General features: G+C 45.4%; 1 pseudogene; it reads right to left on the minus strand.

The window, feature by feature from the left end:
- Positions 1-18659, minus strand: part of LOC147122649 (uncharacterized) — a 129897-nt pseudogene extending 111238 nt beyond the window's left edge.
- Between the last annotated feature and the right edge of the window lie 2218 nt (positions 18660-20877).

The following is a 20877-nucleotide window of genomic DNA, read 5'->3' on the forward strand; positions in this document are numbered from 1 at the left end:
CCTCTTTTCTTGTTCCAATAGTATAGTCTGAGAGAGCCCCTTTATTCTTGCTCCAATGGTATAGTCCTTAAGCTTGTCACATGATATATCCAGCCATTTTTACACTTCAAGCACCACGAGGCTAAGAAAGGTAGAAGCTTTGATGGCTGTGGAGCAATACAGTTTTTGACCGCGTTTAAACGTGTTTTACTTTGAAATCCTGTTTGAAATGCATTACAGTAAAGAGTTAAAAGAAAAAGTTACGTTTTGGAACGTTTTATTTCGACACGCGTCTACTCGTTGCTAAAAGCCTCAAAGCTAAAGCTCAGTGGCTGCATATTGAAAACTACGGAGCACCACTACAGAAGTCAACGGGAAGTAAAATCGGACGGCGTGTAAAATGGACAGCCAATCAGATTGCATCAGTTTCCCTCCATGAGGGTTCGGTTAATATTAACCCCACTTTGTTTTTAAAACCCAACACTTAAAAATAACCTTTTTTGCAAATCCCTTCTGGAGGGAGAAAGGGTTAAAAAAAACCTGAAATATGACAGAGCCCTAAAGATCATTAAGAGTTTGTATGAACATATGGGAAAGAATTGCTTTGGTTGCTATGGGCAATGACATTGCAAATGCATTCAGAAAGAAGACAATTGTGACCACATAAAAATAGTGAGAGCAGTTGTATTCCCCAGTAAGCCATCCTTTTGTGGTAGGAACATTGTATAAAAATCCTCTCATGCCTTCATTAAACTCTAATCGTCTTTACTTATATGTTTCCTACAAAACAAAAGTTAATACAATTTTCATGTTATAAAGGCATTGTAAAAGATTCTGAGAAGGGCCACTAGATTGATCCCTAGTTTAAAAGCCCTTAGTTCTCTCAATAGGCTTAGAGAGCTCAGTCTTTTTACTGTAGAAAACTGCAGACTTTTCTGAGATTTGATTGAGGTCTTCAAAATAATGACAGGGCTGGACTGTGTCCATGTAGATAAATGATTTGAATTACATAGGTCACGGAGGAACAGGGGGCATGTATATAAGTTACAAAAGGATACAGCTAGGTTTGATGTCAAGGGGTTATTCGCAGAGGGTCATCGACTTTTGGGACAGGTTGCCATCTTGTGCAGTGAGTGCGGATTCACTACAAACCTCCAAAAGGAAGCTGAACAAGTTCCTGGCTGAAAGAAACAAAGAAAGATTACATTTATATAGCACCTTTCATGACATCTGGACGTCCCAAAGCTCTTCACAGCAAATGAAGTACTTTTGAAATCTAGTCACTGTTGTAATGTAGGAAACGCAGCAGCCAATTTATGCAAGTTCCTACAAACAGCAATGAAACAATGACCAGATAATGGCCCAGAAATTAGGATCGGGGGCTTGCCGCGCGTGCAAGCCCCCGATGTGCACTTACCCGGCGCGCCGATAGCTGAAGCCTGGGCCTGCTTGGAATTCCTGTCACTGGCCCTGTTCAGCTGTCGACGCGCTGTGCTTGCCTGATCCAGCGGCGTAGTTAGTTCGATGTGCCGGCTGGGATCAGGTGAGCACTGGGCAGACAATCAGGGGAGGGAAAGCTTCATTCATGAGTTTGATAGTAAGAACTGTCAAACTCGGGCGCCCAAAACACTATTTAAACTTTAAATAAAATTTAAAAAAACATCCCACTAATTAAATGAACTATAAATAACTTTAAAAAACTATTTTAAACAATTATTCAAATTTTTAAAAAAAATATATTTTTTTTAAATCGGGTCTAAAAATACACTTACCTTACTGTAAAGTCCTTAAAAACAATAAAGCTGTGGAAAAAATGTTATAATTTTAAAGAATAGACCACTTACCTTAAAGAATCAAGTCTTTACGTCTCCTTTTCACATTCGTAAAAAGTTGAGGCCCTTACACACGGGCAAACCTGTAAAAAAGAAGGAAGTTCAATGCGTGCGCGCAGAGTCCTGCGCGCACGCGTTGGGCCTCTGAACCCCTTGGAGGAAATGCCGGTTTCCCATGCATGCGCTGTGCATGCAAGAAACCGGCACTTCCATCGGGTCCACGCGTGAGTACCCCGTCCTTACTCATGCGTTGGGACCCGAAGTACTGGGCCAATCTGTTTTAGTGATGTTGGTTGAGGGATAAATATTGGCCAGGACACCGGGGAGAATTCCCCTCCTCTTCATCGAAATAGTGCCATGGGATCTTTTACATTCATCTGAGAGGGCTGAGGCTCATATCACTGCACATAAAAGGTAGGTGGGATGTTGGGTAATGTGCTTCATGGTCATTCTGTTCTCCTGAAACTCAATTTGTTCGCCTTTGGGGATTAGAGATGCATTTCCTAGAATTCTCCCCCACCTCCTTGAATTAAGTAAGATTTTTTTTTAATCTGTTTTTTTTGTCTCTTCCAGGAGATTACATAGCTGCTGGTGGGTGAGGAGCATTGGGGATCATGATGCTCACCTGCAGCATGACTATATGGGAAAGGCTCCATGGACCAGTTATTCTTTTCCTGTCCATCATTTTTGTATGTTTGTATGTGGGTAAGTTTAATAATTTGTAAGCTCCAACAATAAATAAATGAATGCCAGATATATAGATCATTCCATCAGTGAAGGATTTTTAAATCCCTTTATAAGCTTAACCCTCTGTCCGCCCGCAACCTCCTCCAGCCTTACAACATCCCGCAGAACTCTCTGTCCCTCTGACTCCAAATCTTGTGCATCACTCCCTCCCTTCACCCCACTGTCCTCAGCTGTGCCTTCACTCACCTAGGTCCCACTTTCTGGAATCCCCTCCCCAAACCCTGCCACCTTTTCACTTCCCTAATCTTGTCTAAGACTCATTAAAGACTCACAGCTCACAATATTGAACTCTCCAGCGCCTGTCTTTGACCAAGCCTTGACCAAGACTAGCCCTCATAAACTCTCATTGGGTCAGTGTCTTTCTTTTCCCACCACCTCTGTTTTCTGGATGAAGCTAAACATTAAAGATTCATCTTGTAGGTGAAATTCAAATCTGAACTGATGAGTAAGTTAATATGGCAAATATGGATTGTTTAGATTGGCAACGACCTATAATTTAAAAAAAATGATACCACATAGGTGCAGAGGGGCATTTTTCTGCATTTGACCTTTTATAAGAAAGAAAGGATGTATCAAAGTACTTCACAGACAACAAATTACTTTTGAAGTTATCTTACCGTTTGTATGTAGGGAAACCCAGCAGACAATGGCCTGGAACATCATTCGTGCCCCTTTGTGAGCGCTAACCGAACAGTGGTGACGGCCACTGCGCCTACACTGATGGGTGAGAGGACAATGCAATATTGGTCTTCTTGCATCATCAGGAGGCGACCAGTGTACTGCAGGCACTAGTAGCGCCCCAAGAGGTTGGTCATGGGAGGAGCCGGGTGAGGGCCTACGGTAAGACCGGGTTGGGGGGGGGGTGGTGGGGGAGGCGATCAGGAAGGGGCCGAGTGCGGCCAGCAACGGCCCATTGTTTTAATATGGAGCGAGGAGGTGTACTCCTGCTTCTCCTGGCTCCATGTATAGGTTTTACAGGCAAACAAGCACAGGACCCTTCTATTTATATTAATTAATTTAAGCCAGCGCTGTTTTAAGGCGGTCAATATGGCGGTGACCATGTCACTGCCATATGTCAGGCACAAGACCCAGCCGCTCATTATTGAACCTTTCAGCGCCTGTTTATCACTTAGAAAATGGGTGCTGCGCAATCTAATTTCTAGGCTGATGTGTGCACAGCAAGGTCCCAGTTAAGATAACTGACCAGTTTACCATTTTAAAAATTACAATAACTTCTATTTATATAGCGCATTTAAAGTAGGAAAATGTCCCAAGGCGCTTCATAGGAGCATGATCAGACAAAAATTGACACCAAGCCAAAAAGGTAGAGTACTATACTATCCATAATTGTGCCACTGCATTGTCAGGGGATTCTTGGTCATAAAGAAAGAGTGATACCACATTCAAGGCTAGGATCAGCTGTCCTTACTTGATTTTTTCTACGATGACTTATTTGCCTGGTAGTATTCCAGCTATCCTGGATAGCTTCTGTAAAAATGTACAGTAGAAAATACTTTCCAAAAATTGATTAAAGACAAAGAAATCCCTTGAACTTATATTGTATAGATCAAGAATTGAATCAAACGTGTTACTGAAATAATGAGCAAACTTGAAGTTTGGAGTTAAGATTAATTGATCTGGTTTCAAAACGTGTTGGATAATTATCTACCAAGCAACATTTATTGTGATAGAGCTCACTTTTGACAGACCTTAGTTCCCTATTAGATGTTATTAATATGGGAACTATCCAAGACTGTTCTGCTTAGAAGTTGTGTACAAACAGAAACCCACAATGACGCCAAGTATGGGAGGAGAGAGTAAAGACAAAATTAAGTTAATTGAAATGTAGAGTAGTTTGTAAATATTGATACAGATTGTTAGTTTAATGCAAAATGTTGGCCAGCTTTCAAGATAGTTTATTTTGAGCAGAAGTTTTAGATTAACTGTATGCCTTAGAGACAATTTGGTAGGTGTAACAGAAATCTGGAGGAATTGTTGTACAGTCAGTCATTCAGGATAATGGCAGAATTCAGCATAATTATGATGTTCTAAAGTTCTGGGGCATAATATTCATCATCATAGATACACTACTTAGGATTCTGCTCCGCTGTCTGTAAGTAACAATGATGGCTAGCATACCATACTGTTATTCACTTTAAAGAAGGTGTGAATTTCAATATAGTGCTTCCTCCGAGGTAATTCCAGGTGATTTGCACTGCATGATATTTAGGTTATTCAGAGTTTCTATTTATAAGTGTGAATGGGATAATTAGAGGGTACAAAATGGTATGGTATTGAATGTGGAATTTATGTCATGAGAGAGGCAAAGGCATAACTCAAAGCACTGCAGGAGTAAATGAATTGTGTAGATCATTCTCACTACTGCGGCACTTTCCACATTAAATTACTTACTGTTATATCTTCTCCTATTCCACATATGGTATAAAACACAATAGAGGAAAGTTGGGAGAAGCCCACCATCAATAAGAAGTACCACAGAAATGTTTGGAGCTTGTGATTTCCCTCTCACCACTGAGTTTCTGATCTCAAATAACAACAGAAAATGCTGGAAAAACTCAGCAGGCCAGGCAACATCCGTGGAGAGAGAAATAGAGTCAACGTTTCGGGCCGAAACGTTGACTCTATTTCTCTCTCCACGGATGTTGCTTGGCCTGCTGAGTTTTTCCAGCATTTTTTTGTTGTTATTTCGGATTTTCAGCATCCGCAGTATTTTGCGATCGAGTTTCTGATCTCAACTGTGTTGCTGTGGGAAAGCAGCAAATATAGGATTCCCAACAGAGAGAATAGAAAAAAAGCATAGGGATCATTTCACATATCTGCTGGCAGCCAGTTTCAGAGATTCGAGGCAGATCTCTTGCACATATAAGGGAGAATTTTAACTCCTGGGCAGGACAGGACATTAGATGTATTTATATGATGTGACCATTACCTTATTCTGGAAAGCTTTGTCAACTCCTTTTAGCAAGCATTAAAATGAAAAACTATCTATCTATTAATAGTTTTGCATCTGCAGTGAATCTCATGTAAGTAATATCTGTCATGAATGTCTGTCAATTTTCTCTTCCCACTTTGGCTAAACCCAGTTATTTTCCCTTCTAATTGGTTCTTTTATGCATTCATGATTCATCAATCAAATGGCACAAAAACTTCTTTCCTCTTCCTGTTAAAATATTCTACCAAATCACATCATAACAGAAAAGTGCCTCAGAGATATACCCATCAATATGTTCCCCACCCAGGCTCAGACTGAGGGGACAGCTTTTGATAATAGTACTGTATTGATTTAAGTATGAATTTTAAGGTGGTGTAATTATCATGTGCTCAGAGGAATAAAATGACACAGAGTTTACTTGCAAAAACCTATTTACAGATGGACATAAAAGATCCCATGACACTATTCAAATCCCATGCTGTTTATGAGACCTTGCTCTGTACAAATTGGCTGCTACACTTGTCTACGTAACAACAATAACTACACTTTAAAAGTAGTCCATCGTTTTCAAGTGATTTGGGGCATCCCTTGGACATAATGAGGTGCTAAATGAGTGAAAGTTATTTCCTCCTTATATTTAAGCACACTGACATAGAGATGCCTGGCCTCCATAAAGATTGTACTGAATTTAAGAAGCTTTCACCCTACAGCACAGTGCTTAATTCCTGCACTTGCTTGTGCTCCACCTCCACTTCTACTCAAAGGGATCTCGGAGTACAAATACACAAATCACTAAAAGAAAGAAAGACTTACATTTATACAGTGCCTTTCATGACCACCAGATGTCTCAAAGCACTTTACAGTCAATGAAGTACTTTTGAAGTGTAGACACTGTTGTAATGTGGGAAACACGGCAGCCAATTTGCGCACAGCAAGACCACAAACAGCAATGTGATAATTGTTGTGTATGTACCTTTAAGAGAATAACTGGTCTCAGACTGCAGTACCGGCAGTGACCACCCCTGTATAAAAGGCGCTAGTAAGCCTCTGTAGTTTCAGTTTCCCGATTGACTCCTTTCAGTAAAGGCTTGTTTTGTTCAACTCCTGCTGTCTGTGTCTCAATCATACACGGACATAATACTGGCGATGAGCAGATACGAACTTACCTACAGTCTGCACCACCTCCTGGGATCCATTCCTGCAGCGAAGTGAGCAGAGGTCGAGGCCAGAAGGAAGAAAGAAGCAGTAGAAACGGGTGTCGACCGTGGGCATCTGCCCCTGTGTTAACAGAGCTGAAGATTGCTGGAGAAGCTGTCAAAAGCGGGGCCTGCTTCCTGTCGACAGTGCTTCAGCTAATCGGGCTGGTGGCAGGTAGTACACTGATCCTTCCTGGGCTGCGGCGGTCGCGAACTCGAGCGGGTGGCTTGCAACGGGGCCGAGCAGCGTTGTCGGGAAGAGGAGAGAGAGAGGGTGGAGCACACAGGGCGCGGCCGGTGCTACGAAGCCGGGCTGCGTATCGACCCGAGAAGAGGGAGGCAAGAGTCCCACAGGGTTGTTCCACGATGGAAAAATAATTAAAAAAAGAAATATTAAACACGCAGGAAACCGTGAGGAGCTGCAGGTTGCAACGGAAACCGTGGAAAGCAGCACTAGCAACAGCGGGGAAGAAGGTAAAAGCGCGGGAGGCGCCATCTTAATCAGCGGGGAAGAAGGCAAAGCGCGGGAGGCGCCATTTTGTTAAATCGGGGAAGAAGGCAAAGCGCGGGAGGCGCCATTTTAGATTTTCAAGATGCCGAAGACTGGCTGTATCACTGCGTTTGATAATACAATAGAGGACTGGACCACGTATGTGGAAAGAGTCGAGGTATATTGCGAGGCAAACAAAATAGCCGATGAGAAAAAGGCATCGGTATTGCTAAACTTAATGGGCGCTAGAACGTACAGCTTATTGCAGGACCTGATTACTCCAGCCAAACCGAAGGCAAAGAGTTTTAACGAAATTGTTGCTGTCCTACAGGAACACCTAAACCCTGCACCGCTGTTGATAGCCGAAAGATTTAAATTCCACAGGAGAACTCAGCATAAAGATGAGAGCAATGCTGAGTACCTTACGGAACTACGCAAGCAATCAAAGCACTGCCAGTTCGGAGCAGGACTGGCAGATACACTACGGGACAAATTTGTCTGTGGACTCCTGAGTGAAGGAACACAGAAGAAGTTACTCTCAGAGAAAGAGCTGACGCTAGATAAGGCTTTCAGCGTGGCAGTATCATACAAAGCAGCAGCCAGGGGAGCTGCGGAAATTCAACAAAAGCCACAGGAATACGGCACCCACGAAATGACACGGGGATTTGCAAAATGTTATCGCCGCAGCAGAACTAACCATGACCAGAAGGACTGCTGGTCCAAGGACAAAATATGCAGGCAATGCCGAAAGATTGGACACATTGCACGAGTTTTCAGGTCTGGGAAGAAGACCAGCGACAACAAAAAGGCTACTAAGGAACCGTACAAGAAAGTACAAAAGATGACGGACAGTAGTTCCGAAGACCAGATGAGCGATAGTGAATCCGGGAACAGGAGACTAAGCTGTCTCAAACTTCACAATGTAATCGCAAAAGAGGATCACTGAACCATTTGGGTCACCCTCACGATAGCAGGGTCCCAAGTTAAAATGGAATTGGATACAGGATCAGTGCTAACCATCATGAATCGACGAGACTACGAGCGGCTATTCTCACACATACCCTTGAGAGAGACATCCATCGTCTTGACGACGTATACGGGGCAAAAAGTATACCCCAGAGGAAAAATAAGGGTGCCTGTCGAATACAACGGCAAGAAAATACGGAAATTGTATCTCTACATACTGCAAAATGGTGGATCACCGTTATTGGGACGTGAATGGATCAGGAAGATAAGCTTAGATTGGCACTCCATTCATGCAATGACGATGGACGGTAAAAAAGATGAAGACGTCACTCCTGGAGGATTGTCAACAATCTTAGCTAACGCCAAAGAGGTATTTCAACAAGAACTGGGCACTCTTAAAGGCGTAACCGCCTTGATAAAATTAGAAGAGAATGCAATTCCCAAGTTTTTCAAAGCAAGACCGGTACCATATGCAATTTGCCCAGCCGTCAAGGCAGAGCTGGAGAATCTGGAGAAGGCAGGCGTGTTGTCTAAGGTCGACTGGAGCGAGTGGGCGACACCCATCATTCCTGTCATGAAGAAAGCGTTAAGCAATAAGTCTGGGGAGCCAAGGAAGGTTCGCATCTGTGGGGATTTCAAGGTGACGGTGAACCCAGTCCTTCACACAGTACAATATCCTCTTCCAAGGATATAAGACATCTTCACCTCACTGTCTGGAGGGAAGCGTTTTACAAAAATTGACCTAGCACAAGCATATTTGCAGATGGAGGTTGAAGAATCCTCTAGGAAGTATCTCTCAATAAACACTCACAAAGGTCTTTACCAGTATCATCGATTGGTATTCGGAGTAGCATCTGCTCCGGCGATATGGCAAAGAGCGATGGAACAAGTCCTGCAAGGGATTCCGGGGACTCAGTGTTACTTGGACGACATCCTTTTGACAGGTGAAGATGACAGTGAACACCTTAACAACCTAGAACAGGTGCTCACTAGACTACGGGAACATGGGCTACGAGCCAACCGCCCCAAGTGCGAGTTTTTTAAGAAACAGATATCGTATTGTGGCCATGTGATTGATGAAGAGGGGTTACATAAGTCCCCTGACAAAATTGAAGCGGTTGTTAAGGCCCCAGCGCCTGAAAATGTGTCGCAACTGAGGTCATTCCTCGGATTGGTGAATTACTACCATAAGTTTTTGCCGAATTTGTCGACAATCCTGCACCCACTGAATGCCCTGCTACGAACGTGAGTAGCTTGGAAATGGAGCAATGATTGTAAGCGGGCCTTTCAGAAGAGTAAGGACTTAATCACTTCAAGAGAAGTATTGGCTCACTACAACCCAGCACTGCCGATCAGACTAGTGTGTGATGCGTCTCCCTACGGCATTGGGGCGGTACTGTCACATAAATTTCTTGATGGTTTAGAGAGGCCGATAGCTTTTGCGTCACTAGGGTTGCAAAATTCTGGGAATTTTTAAAAGAGGAAACTTTCCATGGGAATTTTCAGAAATTTATGGGAATTTTGGGAATTTATGGGAATTTAGAGTTTTTTTGCACAATGATGGTTTTTGTCTCTGACCCTTATATTATCTTTGTCATCAAAATAGACATACTGTTCCATACAAATAAAAACTTTCAAAACTTTATTTAGGTTATAATTTTGAACTTTATTGAACCCCCACAAAAAAGACCCATCTAAAATAAAATAAAAAGAGCGTCAGCTTATTTAGCCTGTAATTTGTCCTTATTTTGTCCCTTTGAGTCTTCTACTCATGAGTCTTCTGAGTCTTGTACTCCTCATTGCTCCTCCTGATTCTCTGACTCTGGCTCTGACGTGTCCATTTCCTCCTCTGTGTCAGTGTCTAGCTGTGTGGTGGACACTTCTGTATCTGGCTCAATAAGTTGTAGGTTCGCCCGGATAGCCACCAGTTTCTCCACTCTCTTGTTAGTCAGCCTGTTGCGCACCTTTGTATGCATATTCCCAAAAAGTGACCAGTTTCGTTCAGAGGCCGCTTATGAAGGTGGGATTTGGAGTATCACCGATGCAATAGGTGACAGGGCCTCAGATGCACAAAGTCCCTTCCACCAGGTATGTGCACTGATATGCTTGCATGATTCCCATATCCCATCCCCATTCCAAAGACCTTGCTTGGTAGAGAACTTTGCCAGACTTCCCAGAACTTTGCCCACATCCAGATTGAGATGGTGTGAGAGGGTAGAAATCACACTGTAAGCGCTGTTGATCTGTTCTCCAGAAAGTATTGGTCTCCCAACATGCTTTGGGTCCAGCATGTATGCTGCAGCATGAATCGGCTTGACACAAAATTCTTGACGCGTCTGTATGAATTGAACAATTGCCTTCTCCTCTGCTTTGAGCAGCAGGGATGTGGGTAGGGCAATGCTGATTTGTTCTTTTAAATCAGTAAAAAGCCTGAGAACATCTGACAAGACAACATCATCTCCTTCAATCTGAACAATTGCAGATGCTACTGATGAGAGTAGTTTAAGGCTGCTAACCACTCTCTCCCAAAACACATCATCCAGCAGTATTTTCTTGATGGTGGTTTCCATATCCCCAGACTGGGATATTGCCATTTCTTGCAGCGACTCCTTACCCTCCAGAAGGCTGTTGTACATTATGACAACACCACCCCATCTAGTGTTGTTGGGCAGCTTCAGTGTGGTGTTCTTGTTCTTTGTCATCTGCTTGGAGTTGTAGGTTGCTGCAACTACCTTTTTTCCCCTGACATACTTAACAACATGCTTGGCTCTCTTGTACAGTGCTTCCATGGTTCTCAAACCCATGATGTCCTTGAGGAGCAGGTTAAGCCCATGAGCTGCGCACCCAATAGACGTAATATGAGTGAAGTTGTTGCATTTGGATAAATGCTGCTGCATCTTTGTGGCATTCTTTACATATGGCTTTCTACAGTGTTTGCACATGTACACAGTCTTTCCATCTTTAATGCCTGGGGTAAAATGCTTCCACACATCCGACGGTAAACGTGGCATTGTTCTCTGCAGAGAAATAAAGGGCATTCATCTCTGTGTTGAACTGCGGTCGATCAGCACGATTGCAACAGGGTGAGTACATTTTTGCTGATGCTCCATGTGATGGAAGCATGACCTGTACACACACGATGCTACATCACCAATAGTGTGTTATTTTGTATATTTTAAATTGAAGGACAACAGAGTTCAACAAGTAACTGGTTTATTTGGTATAAAGTCTGATTTACTTACTGCATCATCACAACATCAGCAGAAAACAAAATGACTTCCCTCAGGACCCCTAACCTGGATCTTAAAAAACTATAGCAGTCTTACAGATGCCTGCAGGCCAATCACAATTTGATATGCAAATATTACAAATAGAGGGAGCTACTCGCTCATCCACTCATCCAACCAATCAGGACACATTTGTTCACAGTCACACACAAAACTTGTAATTATTAAAACAAGCCAAGTAAGAAGATAAACATATATTGATTAAGAAATTCCTTAATAATTAAGATTCCATTTCTGTTAGTAATTTTAAGAGAGGACCTGTGGAAAAAAAAGAAAGAAATACAAAAAAAAAATATTATGCTAGCATGTGCTTTTTTGGGCAAAATTCCCAAAATTCCCAAGCTAAACTTCCCGTGGAAAATTTCTGAATATTTACCGGAAACTTTCCACACCTTTGCAACCCTATGCGTCACGCTCGTTAACTTCTGCCAAGCGTAACTATGCCCAGATTGACAAAGAGGCCCTCAGCCTAGTGTGGGGGGTGAAGAAGTTCAATCACTACCTGCACGGTCAAAAAGTTACTCTACTAACCGATCATCAACCTCTTGTCTCCATTTTCAACCCTCAGAAGGGCGTACCGATAATGACAGCGCAGCGGCTGCAGAGGTGGTCCCTTTTCCAAGGGGCACACCAATATGACATCGAGTACAAAGGAACTAAACAGCATGGGAATGCTGATGGATTGTCACGCCTACCGTTGCCGACGGTGGAAGAAGAAGACCTTGCAGTGGATCCAATGGAGTTATTCCACTCGACCATAGTCGAATGTCTCTCTGTGACGAATGCAAACATAGAAAAGGAAACATGGAATGACCCGACACTATCACGGATCTATGATTTAACGGTAAAGGGATGGCCAGCACATGGCGAACCACTGCTGCCAGCATTCTCGCCGAGAAGAGAACAGCTGTCAGTGTGCAGAGGAACCTTGATGTGTGGATCCAGAGTAGTAATTCCACCTAAGTTGACGGATAGAGTGCTCAATGAGCTTCATGAGGGTCATCTGGGTGGGGTAAAAATGAAAAACTTAGCCAGTGCGTTTGTGTGGTGGCTGGGAACCGATAGAGAAATCGAAGAGATGACCAAGAGCAGTGCAGGATGCCAGAAGGTCCAAAACGCCCCACCACAAGCTCCTCTACATCCATGGGAGTGGCCCTCATCTCCATGGCAAAGGGTGCACATTGATTTTGCTGGTCCCTTCATGGACTCGATGTTTTTAATTGCGGTGGATGCACATTCAAAGTGGCCAGAGGTAATAAAAATGTCCTCAACCACCACGGAAAAAACTATCACAGTTTTACGAACCATATTCGCCAGGAATGGGCTGCCTGAACAGATTTGCTCTGACAATGGACCACAGTTTGTGTCTGAAGAGTTCCGGAGGTTCTTAAAGAACAATGGTGTTAAGCATTACACATCTGCCCCATATCATCCAGCCACTAATGGATTGGCCGAAAGGTTTGTTCAAACATTCAAGAAGGCCATCAAGGCAATGTGTAATGAAGATATACCCCTACAACACAAGGTGGACAACTTCTTGTTTGCCTACCGGAATGCGACACATGCGGTTACCAACCAAACTCCAGCCATGATGTTCTTCAATCGAAGACTACGATGCCGCTTGGATTTGGTTAAGCCAAACATCCGAAGAGATGTGGAGAACTGGCAGTTTCAGAATATGAATGAAAGGCCGACCAGGAGTTTTAAGATAGGTCAACCAGTTTTGGCCCGGGACTACCGCACTGAGAAATGGCAGCCAGGAACGATTTGTACACGGCCAGGGCCTCTCATGTATACCGTGGACGTTGGAGAAAGCATTGTAAGATGCCATGCTGACCAGATTCTAGAGTCACTGGAAAACGTCAACTCCACACTACGATCTGATACACCTGGTAATGAAATCGACGTACCAATTGCAGCTACCGCAGAATCGGTGATATTGGAGGCAGATGAACCAAATAACGACATTGATCCCGACTCAACCTTGCCAGAGGAACCTGATACCCCAAAGAGGCGTTATCCAGACAGAATCAGGAAGCCTCCTCAAAGACTGAACTTATAATTGCTTAAACTTAACCAATGTATCTAGCAACCGTAATTGTGATTGTAATTAGTTATCATTTAGTTGTTAAATGAATGTTATGTACTGTTTATCTAAAAGGGGAGGAATTGTTGTGTATGTACCTTTAAGAGAATAACTGGTCTCAGGCTGCAGTACCGGCAGTGACCACCCCTGTATAAAAGGCGCTAGTAAGCCTCTGTAGTTTCAGTTTCCCGATTGACTCCTTTCAGTAAAGACTTGTTTTGTTCAACTCCTGCTGTCTGTGTCTCAATCATACACGGACATAATAATAATGACCAGATAATCTGTTTTTGTTATGTTCGTTGAGGGATAAATATTGGCCAGGACACCGGGGATAACTCCCCTAGTCTTCTTCAAAATAGTGCCATGGGATCTTTTATGTCCACCCAGGAGAGCAGACAGGGCCTCGGTTTAACATCTCATCTGAAAGACGGCACCTCCGACAGTGCAACACTCCTTCTGCACTGCACTGGAGTGTCAGACTAGCTTTATGTGCTCAGGTCCATGGAGTGGGACTTGAATCCACAACCTTCTGACTCGGAGGCGAGTGTGCTACCAACTGAGCCACAGCTGACACACTTGCGACGCAGGTTAGCAAGGCCATAAAAAAAGCAAACCAAGCACTAGGCTTTATTTCTAGAGGTATATAATTGAAAAGGAGGGAAGTTATGCTGAACCTGTATCAAACCTTGGTTAGACCACACTTAGAGTACTGCGTACAGTTCTGGTCATCGTATTATAAAAAATTATAGAGGCACTGGAGATGGTGTAGAGAAGATTTACAAGGATGATACCAGAAATGCGAGGGTATACATATCAGGAAAGGATGAACAGGCTGGGTCTCTTTTCTCTTGAAAAAAGAAGGCTGAGGGGTGACTGAATAGAGGTCTTTAAAATTATGAAAGGTTTTGATAGAGTGGATACAGAGAGAATGTTTCCACTTGTGGGAAAAGCATAACCAGAGGCCATCAATATAAGATAGTCACCAAGAAATCCAATAGGGAATTCAGAAGAAATTTCTTTACCCAAAGAGTGGTGAGAATGTGGAACTCGCTACCACAGGGAGTGGTTGAAGCGAAAAGTGTAGATTCATTTAAGGGGAGGCTAGACAAGCATATGAGGGAGAAGGGAATAGAGGGTTATGCTGATAGATTTAGATGAGGAAAGACAGGAGGAGGCTCGAGTGGAGAATAAACGCCAGCATGAACTGGTTGGGTCGAATGGCCTGTTTCTGTGCTGCATATCCTATGTAACCCTACGGAATCCTTCCTTTGCACAACTACCTTGACTGCTCCATCTCTGGCTTTCTCCTTGCAGCTCCACCTTTGAGTTCTCTGCTGCCCCCCCCCCCCCCCCCGTCAGGTCTCAGGCTATGGCTTGCATTCCCTCCCCACTCCAACTCTGAAAGTCTCTTCTTGATTCAACCTCTCGCCCTGCTGCCTCGACCTCTTCAAGTTTCAAGTTATGGGCGATATTTCCTCCCCAGTCCAATCCTGAAGGAACCTGTAATTCACCAAACTTGAAAAAGATGGCCGAGAGCTTAGGCCACGCAGTGTCGTTCTTCACGTGCTAACTGGCCTGCTCTGGTCCTAACATGGCAGGTAGGAAGCGCACGCACATTTCCGTCCGGAAGAGCGCCGTCCGTCATATTGGATAAGGTAGATGCATTGGCCGCAGGAGCGCATGTTGGGAACATTTAAAGGGCAGAATAATCTATTTAAATTAGGGTCCTTTACGTCTTGATTTTGGAATGCTCCATTGCTTCACTCGCTATGTGCTGAACTCGCAAAGCACAACATTCCTCGAACCGGCAGGAAGGCCCCCATACTTACCTGAATGTGGAGCTGGAGGAGCTGGAATGCACTTCCCAACTCCATATTAAAAGAATATGAGCCGTTTCCTCACCCTCGGCTAACAATCCCCCCAACCCAGCTACTGCTATGCCCCCGTCCCGGGTACCGATAGCCCCCAGCTGCCGCTACCTCTCCCTGGCCACCGCTACGTCCCCTCCTGGCCACTGCTACATGGCCTCCAGCCACCCCTTCCGGCCTGATTGGTCCCCACTACCTCCTTCCGGCCTGAATTTCTAGGCCCATATCTCCCCCTTTTCCCCATCAGATATCGACTCAGCTCCTGTTTAGCCAAGAGAAACAGCATAGGGCAACCATTAGCATATTTAAAAAATACTCCAGAAGCAAGTTTATATTTCTAGTCGCCTGATGTTTTCGCACTTTATGCATGAACAAGATAGAAATGATTTTTAAAATCACTGTTGCTATGACACCATACCACTAAACAACAACAGAGACACTCCCTGCTTCAGTTTAAAGATAAGAAGTTCCTACAATGTGAAAGTGCTCTGAAGGATGTATTTAATTCACCAATCTGTGCTATTCCAGCTTAAAACTAAATTGAGAATATTTTTTCTATGCATTTAGTGTAGAAAATTCATCAACGTGTATAATGAGCAGATTGACCATTTCATTACATCTAGCACACAGAGGAAAATTTCCCTCTATCTTATATATTTATAATAAAGCGGTTTGTCTCTCTGCTTAATAACAACAGAGAATGCTGGAAAAACTCAGCAGGTCAGGCAACATCCGTGGAGAGAAATTTGAGTTGACGTTTCGGGTTGAAACCCTTCTTCAAAACTGGAAAGAAAATAAAAAGGTCGAAGGCAAAGCTGCGATCGAACAAAAGAAGAAAAGGAGACAATAAAAGGTATTAGAAGCCAGATGAGATGGTAATGGGCCCGTGGAGACAAAAGGCAGCTGAGATTAGGTGTGAAGTGTACTGGCAGGATAAGGACAGCTACCAGGTGAGAGAGAGAAACAAAAGGAAAGGAGGTGGGGGGTGGAAAAGGAGGACCCAAAACAAAGGGGTGGAAAAAATTAAAAGGAAAAAAGTAATAGAGGCCGAGGTTATGATCTGAAATTATTGAACTCGATATTGAGTCTGGAAGGCTGCAAAGTGCCTAATCGGAAGATGATTTGCTGTTCCTCGAGTTTACATTGAGCTTCTGTGGAACAATACAAGAGGCCAAGGACGGTGAGGTCCGAGTGGGAATGGAGCGGTGAATTAAAATGACAGGCGACCGGAAGCTCGGGGTCACCCTTACGGACTGAACGGAGGTGTTCCGCAAAGCGGTCACACAATCTGCGTTTGGCCTCCCCAATGTAGAGGAGACTGCATCGTGAGCAGCGAATACAGTATACTAGATTGCAAGAAGTACAAGTGAATCGCTGTTTCACCTGGAAGGGGTGTTTGGGGCCCTGGACAGTGGGAAGGGGGGAGGTATAGGGGCAGGTGTTACATCTCCTGCGCTTGCACGGAAAGGTGCCAGGCGAAGGGGAAGGGCTGTTGGGGGTGATAGAGGAGTTGACTAGGGTGTCTCGGAAGGAGCGGTCCCTACGGAATGCTGAAAGGGGAGGGGAGGGGAAGATGTGTTTGGTGGTGGGATCACTTTGGAGGTAGCGGAAATGGCGGAGGATGATCTGTTGAACGTGGAGGCTGGTGGGGTGAAAGGTGAGGTCAAGAGGAACCCTATCGTGGTTCCGGGAGGGAGGGGCAGGGGTGAGGGCAGAAGTGCGTGAGATAGAACGGACACGGTCGAGGGCTGTGTCGATCACGGTAGAGGGGAATCTTCGGTTGCGGAAAAAGGAAGACATGTCGGAAGCACTGGTGTGGAAGGTGGCATCATCGGAGCAGATACGGCGGAGGCGGAGAAACTGGGAGAATGGAATAGAGTCCTTACAGGAGGCGGGGTGGGAGGAAGTGTAGTCCAGGTAGCTGTGGGTGTCAGTGGGCTTATAGTGAATATTGGTCGATAACCTATCCCCAGAGATGGAGACGGAGAAGTCGAGGAAGGGAAGGGAGGAGTCAGAGATGGACCATGTGAAGGTGAGGGAAGGGTGGAAATTGGAGGCAAAGTGAATGAAATTGTCTAGTTCGGGGCGAGAGCAGGAAACGGCACCGATACAGTCATCAATGTATCAGAAAAAGAGGTGAGGGAGGGGACCTGAGTAGGACTGGAACAAAGATTGTTCCACATAGCCCACGAAAAGGCAGGCACAGCTAGGACCCATGCGGGTACCCATAGCAACACCTTTAATTTGGAGGAAATGAGTGGAGTTAAAGGAGAAGTTTTTCAACGTGAGAACAAGCTCAGCCAGGTGGAGGAGGGTGGTGGTGGATGTGGACTGGACGGGCCTCTGTTCAAGGAAGAAGCGGAGCGCCCCCAGGCCATCCTGGTGGGGGATGGAGGTGTAGAGGGATTGTACGTCCATGGTGAAAAGGAGGCGGTTGGGGCCAGGAAACTGGAAACTGTTCAAGTGGCGGAGGGCATCCGAAGAGTCGCGGATGTAGGTGGGAAGAGACTGGACAAGGGGAGAAAAGATAGAGTCGAGATAGGAAGAGATGAGTTCCGTGGGGCAAGAACAGGCTGAAACGATGGGTCTACCAGGGCAGTCCTGTTTGTGGATCTTGGGAAGGAGGTATAAGCGGGCTGTGCGGGGTTGGGGAACTATGAGGTTGGTGGCAGCGGGGGGAAGATCTCCAGAGGAGATGAGGTCAGTGACAGTCTTGGAAATGGTGGTTTGATGTTCGGTAGTGAGGTCATGGTCCAGGTGGAGGTAGGAGGAGGTGTTGGAGTGTTGGCGTTCAGCTTCCGCTAGGTAGAGGTCTGTACGCCAAACAACAACAGCACCACCCTTGTCGACGGGTTTAATGACAATGCCAGGGCTGGATCTAAGAGAATGGAGTGCTGCGAGTTCAGAGTGAGGTAGGTTGGAGTGAGTGAGGGGAGCAGAGAAATGGAGATGGCCGATGTCACGGCGGCAGTTAGCGATGAAAAGATCTAGAGAGGGTAAGAGGCCAGGGGGAGGGGTCCTGGTAGAATGGGAATTCTGCAAGCAGGAGAAAGGGTCAGTCGTGAGGGGAGAAGACTCCTGGCCAAAGAAGTGGGCACGGAGCCGAAGGCGGCGGAAAAAGAGTTCAGCATCATGCCGAGCTCGAAATTCATTGAGGTGGGGGCATAAGGGGATGAAGCTCAGGCCTTTGCTGAGGACTGATCGTTCATGGTCAGATAGTGGAAGGACAGAGGGGATGGTGAAAATGTGGCAGGGGGTGATATTGGGAGACGGGGGGTCAGAGGAAAGTGAAGAGGAAGAAGGTTCCGGAGGGGCGTTGGTGTCCAAGAGTTGATGAAGCTTGCGATCCTTGACATCGGAAAGGAAGAGAAAAAGTTTTTTGTTGAAGCGTCGGATGAGTCGAAGGATGAAATGGAACTGTGGACCCGGACAGCTTTGAGATAGAGTGCGCCGGTGTTGCTGAAGAGAGAGGTCGAGAGTGTTCATGTGGTGACGCATGCCGTTGAGCGTGGATCTCAGGATGCGGCGAGAGCAGTAGTTCAAGGAACGATGAATATCTTGGAGATATTTGTAATCCTGGGTGGATCCAAAACACGAAGGGTGGAAGTTGAGTTGGAATCCACGTGGAATAAGTCGGAACCGGAGACAGTTGCTGAGGAAAATGGTGTGGCTGTGAAACCGAGTCTTGGCAGATACCTGATCAAACACGAGAAGGGAGACTGAAAGTAATGAAGATGAACAAGGTTGAAGAGCCAAACGGAGATCCTGTTGAAGAGAACAGCAGAACTTCTTCAAGGTAGGCATTCCTAGAAGAGGTGTGCCAGTGAACCAAACACTAGTACGATAGCAAAATACTGCTGATGCTGGAAATCCAAAATAACAAGAGAGAATGCTGGAAAAACTCAACAGGTCAGGCAACATCCGTGGAGAGAAATTTGAGTTGACGTTTCGGGTTGAAACCCTTCTTCAAAACTGGAAAGAAAATAAAAAGATCGAAGGCAAAGCTGCGATCGAACAAAAGAAGAAAAGGAGACAATAAAAGGTATTAGAAGCCAGATGAGATGGTAATGAGCCCGTGGAGACAAAAGGCAGCTGAGATTAGGTGTGAAGTGTACTGACAGGATAAGGACAGCTACCAGGTGAGAGAGAGAAACAAAAGGAAAGGAGGGGGGGGGTGGAAAAGGAGGACGCAAAACAAAGGGGTGGAAAAAATTTAAAGGAAAAAAGTAATAGAGGCCGAGGTTATGATCTGAAATTATTGAACTCGATATTGAGTCCGGAAGGCTGCAAAGTGCCTAATCGGAAGATGAGGTGCTGTTCCTCGAGTTTACGTTGAGCTTCCGTGGAACAATACAAGAGGCCAAGGACGGTGAGGTCTGAGTGGGAATGGAGCAGTGAATTAAAATGACAGGCGACCGGAAGCTCGGGGTCACCCTTACGGACTGAACGGAGGTGTTCCGCAAAGCGGTCACCCAATCTTTGTTTGGTCTCCCCAATGTAGAGGAGACCGCATCGTGAGCAGAGAATACAGTATACTAGATTGCAAGAAGTACAAGTGAATCGCTGTTTCACCTGGAAGGGGTGTTTGGGGGCCTGGACAGTGGGAAGGGAGGAGGTATAGGGGCAGGTGTTACATCTCCTGCGCTTGCACGGGAAGGTGCCAGGCGAAGGGAAAGGGCTGTTGGGGGTGATAGAGGAGTTGACTAGGGTGTCTCGGAGGGAGCAGTCCCTACGGAATGCTGGAAGGGGAGGGGTGGGGAAGATGTGTTTGGTGGTGGGATCACTCTGGAGGTAGTGGAAATGGCGGAGGATGATCCGTTGAATGTGGAGGCTGGTGGGGTGAAAGGTGAGGTCAAGGGGAACCCTATCGTGGTTCCGGGAGGGAGTGGCAGGGGTGAGGGCAGAAGTGCGTGAGATAGAACGGACACGGTCAAGGGCCATGTCGATCACGGTAGAGGGGAATCCTCGGTTGCGGAAAAAGGAAGACATGTCGGAAGCACTGGTGTGGAAGGTGGCATCGTCGGAGCAGATACGGCGGAGGCGGAGAAACTGGGAGAATGGAATAGAGTCCTTACAGGAGGCGGGGTGGAAGGAAGTGTAGTCCAGGTAGCTGTGGGAGTCAGTGGGCTTGTAGTGAATATTGGTCAATAACCTATCCCCAGAGATGGAGACGGAGAAGTCGAGGAAGGGAAGGGAGGAGTCAGAGATGGACCATGTGAAGGTGAGGGAAGGGTGGAAATTGGAGGCAAAGTGAATGAAATTGTCTAGTTCGGGGCAAGAGCAGGAAACGGCACTGATACAGTCATCAGTGTATTGGAAAAAGAGGTGAGGGAGGGGACCTGAGTAGGACTGGAGCAAAGATTGTTCCACATAGTCCACGAAAAGGCAGGCATAGCTCGGACCCATGCGGGTACCCATAGCAACACCTTTAATTTGGAGGAAATGAGTGGAGTTAAAGGAGAAATTGTTCAAT

The sequence above is a fragment of the Somniosus microcephalus genome, chromosome 2 (genome assembly GCF_052327205.1).
Source record: "Somniosus microcephalus isolate GS21.2 chromosome 2, FLI_Smic_1.0, whole genome shotgun sequence".
NCBI lineage: Eukaryota > Metazoa > Chordata > Chondrichthyes > Squaliformes > Somniosidae > Somniosus > Somniosus microcephalus.